This window comes from Lissotriton vulgaris, chromosome 2_1, assembly GCF_964263255.1.
Source record: "Lissotriton vulgaris chromosome 2_1, aLisVul1.2, whole genome shotgun sequence".
NCBI lineage: Eukaryota > Metazoa > Chordata > Amphibia > Caudata > Salamandridae > Lissotriton > Lissotriton vulgaris.
This window is the reverse complement of record NC_141687.1, coordinates 1,129,213,188-1,129,220,890: the sequence shown is the minus strand read 5'-3', so window position 1 is coordinate 1,129,220,890 and position 7,703 is coordinate 1,129,213,188. Positions and strand designations below refer to the sequence as shown.

The 7,703-nt window shown below is 59.4% G+C and overlaps 1 pseudogene; it reads right to left on the bottom strand.

Moving 5' to 3' along the window:
- Positions 1-609: 609 nt before the first annotated feature.
- Positions 610-1,823, bottom strand: LOC147731695 (18S ribosomal RNA; annotated as a pseudogene).
- Between the last annotated feature and the right edge of the window lie 5,880 nt (positions 1,824-7,703).

The following is a 7,703-nucleotide window of genomic DNA, read 5'->3' as shown; positions in this document are numbered from 1 at the left end:
GGGCCGGGTGAACTTGGGTTCCGTCTCAGAGAGGGACAGGAGATGGGGGACGCCCCCCATTCCCGGTCCCTCTCGCGTCAGTCGGGCCCTCCCCTGGGGCAAGAGGCCCCCCAAAGTCCCGGTCCTAAACCCCAGCACCCAATACGGCCGCGGACCGCTCCACCGGCCGGGGCACGCAAGGGCAGGGCAGGGCCCTGTGCCTAGGGTGCGTGCTTGCAGAAGGCGGCCGAGGGCTTCGGGCTGGTGCCGTCGGTCGCTCGGGCCGCTCCGCCGTTAATGATCCTTCCACAGGTTCACCTACGGAAACCTTGTTACGACTTTTACTTCACTCTAAGAAGTTGGACGCCAACGGCTGGGGGTCGCGTAACTAGTTAGCATGGAGGAGTCTTGTTTGTTATCGAAATTAACCATACAAATTGCTCTACCAACTAAGAACGGCCATGCATCACCACCCACAGAATCGAGAAAGAGCTAGCAATCTGTTAATCCTTTCAGTGTCCGGGCCGGGTGAGGTTTCCCGTGTTGAGTCAAATTAGGCTGCAGGCTCCACTCCTGGAGTTGCCCTTCCGTCAGTTCCTTTAAGTTTCAGCTTTGCAACCATACTGCCCCCGGAAACCAAAGACTTTGGGTTCCCGGAAGCTGCTCGGCGGGTCATGGGAATAACGCCGCCGGATCGCTATCGTCTTCAAACCTCCGACTTTCGTTCTTGTTTAACCCCTTCACTGCTCATGATGAGCTCAGCTCGTCATGCAGTACACTGGTCATGCGCTCATGACGAGCTCAGCTCGTCATGAACAATGGGATTTCAAAAATATGAGCACCGGGGGAAAATTCCCTTAGCATTGATGTGATTAATGAAAACATTCTTGGCAAATGCTTTCGCTTTGGTACGTCTTGCTCCGGTCCAAGAATTTTACCTCTAGCGGCACAATTCGAATACCCCCGGCCGTCCCTCTTAATAATGGCCCCAGTTCCGAAAACCAACAAAATAGAACCGGAGTCCTATTCCATTATTCCTAGCTGAAGTATTCAGGCAACCGGCCTGCTTTGAACACTGTAATTTTTTCAAAGTAAACGCTTTGAACCCCCAGGACACTCAGTCAAGAGCATCAAGGGGGTGCCAAGAGGCAGGGGCTAGGACAGGCGGTCGCTCGCCTCGCGGGGGACTACCAGCTTGATCCCAAAATCCAACTACAAGCTTTTTAACTGCAGCGACTTTAATATACACTTTTGGAGCTGGAATTACAGCGGATGCTGGCACCAGACTTGCCCTCCAATGGATTCTCATTAAAGGATTTAAAGTGTACTCATTCCAATTACAGGGCCTTGAAAAGGTCCTGTATTGTTATTTTTCGTCACTACCTCCCCGAGTCGGGAGTGGGTAATTTGCACGCCTGCTGCCTTCCTTGGATGTGGTAGCCGTTTCTCAGGCTCTCTCTCCGGAATCGAACCCTGATTCCCCGTTACCCGTGGTCACAATGGTAGGCACAAAAAGTACCATTAAAAGTTGATAGGGCAGATATCCAAATGTATTGTTGCCGTCAAGGGGACCTGCGATCGGCCCAAGGTTATCTAGAGTCACCAAAGCGGCCGGGCGAGCCCAGATTGGTCTTGGCCTGATAAATGCACGCATCCTGGGAGGTCAGCGCTCGTCGGCATGTATTAGCTCTAGAATTACCACAGTTATCCAAGTAACAGATAGAGCTATCAAATGAACCATAATTTAATGAGCCATTCGCAGTTTCACTGTACCGACCGTGTGTACTTACACGTGCATGGCTTAATCTTTGAGACAAGGATATGCTACTGGCAGGATCAACCAGGTAGCCGCACTGGATGACGGGGTGGGAGGCGCGTGCCCATCTCCCCGACCGGCAACCTTCGCGCACGCAATCCATCTCTCGGGAGCCTGCCAGGGGAAGGAGCCCGCCTGCCTAGGCGGGTGGGTTCTCTGGAGGGGTGTGGAGAGGTGCGGTCGCATAGGCACCGGCAGGCCCAGCCGTCTTCCCTGGGAGGGAGAGGCGGGCTGAGGCACAGCCTGAGCGAGACGCAGGGGTGCCGGAGCCTGGCGGCGGTGGCACCCCTCGGAATGGTCAATTCGAGCTGCTGTGGAAATGTGCTGGCAGAGAGGGGTGACGGTGTGGTGCGCGGGCCTAGGGCCTGCTGGACAGCAGTATCCGAGGGCGTGGCGCCACCTGACCTCTCCTGCTCGGGTCAGACCACTGGGGGGGCACAAGCTCTCGGGGCCACTCGGCTTTTGCTCTGCTGGGCTTAAAGTGCCTCCCGCCAGACGGCACGCCCTCGAGTTGGACGGTCCATGTGGGCTGGAAACTCTTTGCTTGAAACAACAGCCGAGGCTGGCCAAGCAGTCCCTCCCTAAACGGACCGAGAGTGCCCAATCGATCAGAGTACAACGGGGGCATCCCCTGGCAGGCCGTCCTGTGCAGGGGGTATGCTGGCTTAGCATTCTCTGCCTGCCCGCTCCTGGGGCAAGCAGACTCGGAGAAAAAGGCCCGTCGGGTATGGGCCCGAGAGGCAGGTGCATACCCGTGCCCCTGGGGGCTCCAGCGGTTGGGCCCGGGTGCTGCCTTCACCCGTCTCGGCATCGCCGGACCTCACGGAGGACTGCCGGAGCAAACTCAGAGAAAAAAAGGACCATCGGGTAGGGGCTGAGAGGCAGGTGTGTACCCGAGCCCCTGGGGGCCCCAGCGGGCAGGCCCGGGTCCTGCCTTCCCCTGATTCAGAATCGCCGAACCTATCGGAGGTTGGACTGAGGAAAAAACCTCAGAGAAAAAGGACCATCGGGAAGGGGCTGAGAGGCAGGCGCATTCCCGGGCCCCTGGGGGCCCCAGGGGGCAGGCCTGGGTGCTGCCTGCCCTGTCTCGGCATCGCCGGACCTCACAGAGGCCTGCCTTAGCAAGCTTGGAGAAAAATTACTATCGGCAAGTGGCTGTGCGGCAGGTGTGTACACGGGCCCCTTGGGGCCCCGGCGGGCGGGCCCGGGTACTGCCTTTCCCTGATTCAGAATCGCCAGACCACACGGAGGTCTGATTGACCCTCTCCCTAGTAATCCAGAGGACAATTACCCCCTTTCTTGTAATCTGTGCACACGAGGTGACAGAGGGGACCCAAGGCGCGAAGGTACCCGACCTCCTGGAGCCCTCGTTGCCCGGAAGGGGCTCCTGTACCCAGCCAAGCAAGGGGAGACTCCACAGGTACCACAGAACTCTGTCCCAGGCCTTTGGCAGTGCGGCAGGTCGGGGGACAGGGCCCAGGGCCAGCGCACCTGACCCGGGGCCATGGCCGGGCCCCTGGACCCAGTCGGGGCTCCCAGGCCCAGAGGCGTAGGGGAAGCCTCCTGGGGCATGCTGGACCCCGTCCCGGGCACACTGCCGCACGGCGGGACCCAGGATGGAGCCCGGGGTGGGGAGGCCACCCTCTCCGGGGCCCCGGATGGGCCACCTGAACCCAGCCAAGCAAGGGGAGGCTCCCCGGTCACCACGGAACCCCGTCCCGGGCCTTTGGCAGTGCGGCAGGCTGGGGGACAGGGCCCAGGGCTGGAGCACCCGACCCGGGGCCCCGTCCGGGCCCCTGGACCCAGCTGTGGCTCCCAGGTCCAGAGGCATAGGCGAAGACTCCCCGGGCCTGCCGTACCCCGTCCCGGGTACCCTGCCACGCGACAGGACCCAGGATGGAGTCCGGGGAGGGGAGGCCACCCTCCCCAGGGCCCTCAGGGGCCCCGTATGGGGCTAATGAACCCAGCCAATCAAGGGTAGTCTCCCCGGTCACCACAGAACCCCATCCCGGGCCTTTGGCAGTGCAGCAGGCCAGGGCAGAGGGCCCAGGGCCGGAGCACCTGACCTGGGGCCCCGGCCTGCCCCCTGGGCCCAGCCGGGGCCCCCAGGCCCAGAGGCGCAGAGGAAGCCTCCCCGGGCCTGCCAGACCCCGTCCTGGGCACCCTCCCATGTGGCAGGACCTAGGACGGAGCCCGGGGTGGGGAGGCCACCCTCCCCCGAGCCCTAAGGGTACCTGGATGGGGCTGCTGAACCAAGCCAAGCAAGGGGAGGCTCCCCGGGCACCACAGAACCCCGTCCAGGGTCTTTGGCAGTGCAGCAGGCCAAGGGACATGGCCCAGGGCCGGAGCACCCGACCTGGGGCCCCGGCAGGGCCCCTGGACCCAGCCAGGGCTCCCAGGCCCACGTGGCAGGACCCAGGACGGAGCCCGGGGCCTCCCTCTCTGGGGCCCTCAGGGGCCCCGGCCGGGGCTCTTCAACCGAGCCAAGCAAGGGGAGGCTGCCCTGGCACACTGGAACCCTTTGGCAGTGCGCCAGACCGGGGAACAGGGCCCAGAGCTGAAGCACCCGACCTGGGGCCCGGTGGGGCCCCTGGACCCAGCCGTGGATCCCAGGCCTGGAGGTGCATGGGATGCCTACCCGGGCCCTCCAGACCCCGTCCCGGGCACCCTACCATGCGGCAGGACCAGGGACGGACCCAGCACTGGGGCGGCATCCTGGCCCGCTCAGCTGCTGGATGAGGACCGCTAGGCCGAGAGGGGTCCCAGAGTCCCTTGTCCCTAATAATCCGGAGGAAGGCTTCCCCTCTTTCTGGGAACCTGTGTGCATCGCGAGGCTCCGGGGACCCTAGAAGCGAACGTGCCCAACCTCCTGGAGCCCTGGCTGGGATCCGGGCGGCGAATTGCACCTCATCGGGACTTCCAGGGAAGCCCGGCCATCTGGTGGCCCCATAGGAAAGCATACGGGTGCGACCAGATCGCCGAGGGGAGAGGTGCGACCAGATGGCCGGGACCGAAAGGACTCTCATCTGCCTGCCCTGAGGCCTTCGCGGTAGGGCTCCCGCCTGCCCATTCAGGGCTCGAGGGCTCGGAGAGACCCTAGCTGCTGGGCCTCAGGCACAGGTGGGGCTGCCGGAGCTCTCTGGCCCAGACACCTGGGGGAGGACTGCCCAGGACCCATGGAGCCTGTCCGGGGCACTTTGCCACGCCGCGGCCGGAGTAGGGAGCCCCTGATGCCTAGGGAGGTGTTGCCCAGGCACAGCCTATCTGGTCCCCGCCAGTGTCCCGGCATACCCTGCCCCTAATAATCCAGAGGAAGGCGTGTGCACCGAGTGACATAGGGGACTCCGTCGCGGATGCGTCCTACCTCCTGGAGCCCTCGCTGGGATCGGGGAGGCAAATGGCCCCACATCGGGACTTCCAGGGAAGCCCGGCCATCTGGTCGTCCCATTGAAGCATTGGGTGAGACCAGATGGGTGAGGGGAAGGTGCGACCAGATGGCCATGACCGAAATTACGCCAATCTGCCTGCCCCGAGCCTTCGCGGGAGGGCTCCCGCCTGCCCTTGCAGGGCTCGGGGGCTGCAGGTCTACGGGATGGCAGGGCTCAAGGGCTGCAAGGCTCTGGGGCTGCAGGGCTCTGGTGCTGAAGGGCTCCAGGGCTGCAGGGCTCCAGGGCTGCAGGGCTCCAGGGCTGCAGGGCTCCGGGGTGACAGGGCTCCAGGGCTGCAGGTCTCCGGGATGGCAGGGCTCCAGGGCTGCAAGGCTCTGGGGCTGCAGGGCTCCGGTGCTGAAGGGCTCCAGGGCTGCAGGGCTCCGGGGCTGCAGGGCTCCGGGGTGACAGGGCTCCGGGGCTGCAGGGCTCGGGGCTGCAGGACTCCAGGGCTGCAGGGCTGTGGGGCTGCAGGGCTCTGGGGCTGCAGGGCTGCTGGGCTCCAGGGAGCTTTGAAACCACATTTTTTTTTTTTTTTTTTAAAGGAGCTTGTAGAGCGCCTGGTGACGCCTCCCGGCGTGTCCCCGCGCTGTGGAGAGAGTGTAAGAAGGAGTAGAGGAAAAACCCATCACCAAGTAAAGAGGCAGGTTTTTAGTTTCTTCCTAAACAGGATTTCATTATTCTCCATCCTGATATCCGCAGGAAGAAGGTTCCATTTCCTGGCCGCCAAAGTCCGGAAGGATTTGCCTCCCATTCTGGCCTTTTTGGGACGTGTGGTTCTGAGCAGACCCATACCTTTAGATCTAAGCGACCTGCTCGGTTCATAGACAGTCGCCAAATCCGACATGTAGGCCGGAGCTCTGTGATGAATTATTTTATGGCACCACAGCATAGCTTTAAAATCAATCCTCTTCCTGATGGGCAGCCAATGGAGGGCTACAAGAGAGGGGCGAGATGGAGCTCGCCGAGGGAGCCTTAAGACCAGGCGAGCTGCCGAATTTTGTAACACCTGAAGCTTTTTAATATTTTTCTCAGATGTACCCATGAGCAGCACGTTTCCGTAATCAATACGGGACGTTATCAGTGCTTGCGTCATGGTACGCCTGGAATTAATAGGTAACAAGTCAAGGGTACGGTTCAGAGTTTTCATTACCCCAAAGCATTTGCCCACCGTTTTTCTTATGTGGCTGTCAAAGGACAGTTTATTGTCCACCCACACACCCAAGTTCTTCGCCTCTCGGGATGGGGAGGGCAGAGGACCAAGGCAGCTGGGCCACCACTCATTCGTCCATTTAGCCTCGTTGCCTCCCATGATGAGGACCTCCGTCTTAGTCCCGTTCAGTTTCAGACAGTGGTCGTTCATCCAAGTGGCAAGTTTAGTCATGCAGACATTGAAATTATCAGCTTCCTTGGAAGGGGCTTGAGTCAGAGAAATAAGGAGCTGCGTGTCGTCGGCGTAGGAGACAAGCTCCACGCCGAACGATTGCACTACCTCTGCCAATGGGGCCATATATAGATTAAACAGGGTAGGGCTCAGGGCAGAGCCCTGAGGCACCCCCTGCTCCAGCCTCACCCTATCGGAGAGAAAGCTCCCCCTTTGGACTTGAAAGCTTCTGTCAAGCAAAAAAGCCTTCAGCCATCCCAGTGCCTTATTGGTGACTCCAGCTTTATTTAGACACTGTAGCAGGATGGAGTGTGCTACAGTGTCAAAAGCGGCACTGAGATCAAGCATGATGAGGGCCATTGTCTTTCCCTCATCTGCTCCCTCACGTAGGGTTTCTGTGGCCCTCAGGAGGGCTGTCTCCGTTGAAAACCCTGATCTAAAACCCGACTGGGATTTATGGAAAACATTATGGGTCTCCAGATGTTCCATCAGTTGGGTGTTAGCGATTTTTTCTGCCAACTTGGCGACATACGGTAGAAGGGATATGGGACGTAGATTATCCATTACGTCCACACTGATGTTGGGCTTTTTCTTAATAGGTAGCACTATAGCCTGTTTCCATTCCTCCGGGAGACAAGCGGTTGAGAAGGAAGTTAGTAACAAGTGCCTCAAGTGAGGTTCCAGAACTGAGAAAGCTTCAGCTAATATTTTAGGAGGAGCCGGATCTCTGGGCGATCCCGACTTGATCTTGTTACACATCTTAGATAGCATTTCATAGGAAGGGACTTCAAAAGATTTGAGACAGGCCGGTGTGTTTACACTTTTCTCATTTTCAACGAAGTCTGCGGCCGGGGCTCCCTGTTTAGAGAAACTGGTATAGATCTTACTTATTTTACCAGCAAAGTACTGAGCTATGTTGTTACATGATTCCACTGAGTCATTTTGGATAGAGGAGGACGTCTCCACTATGGATATCTCCTTATATATTTGGAATAATTCCCTAGAGGAGTTGCCAGCTTCCGTAATACGGATGTGATAGTGCTCAGCTTTTGCCAGGCGGACGGCTTTGTTATATTCTTTCTGTGCAGTTTTATAC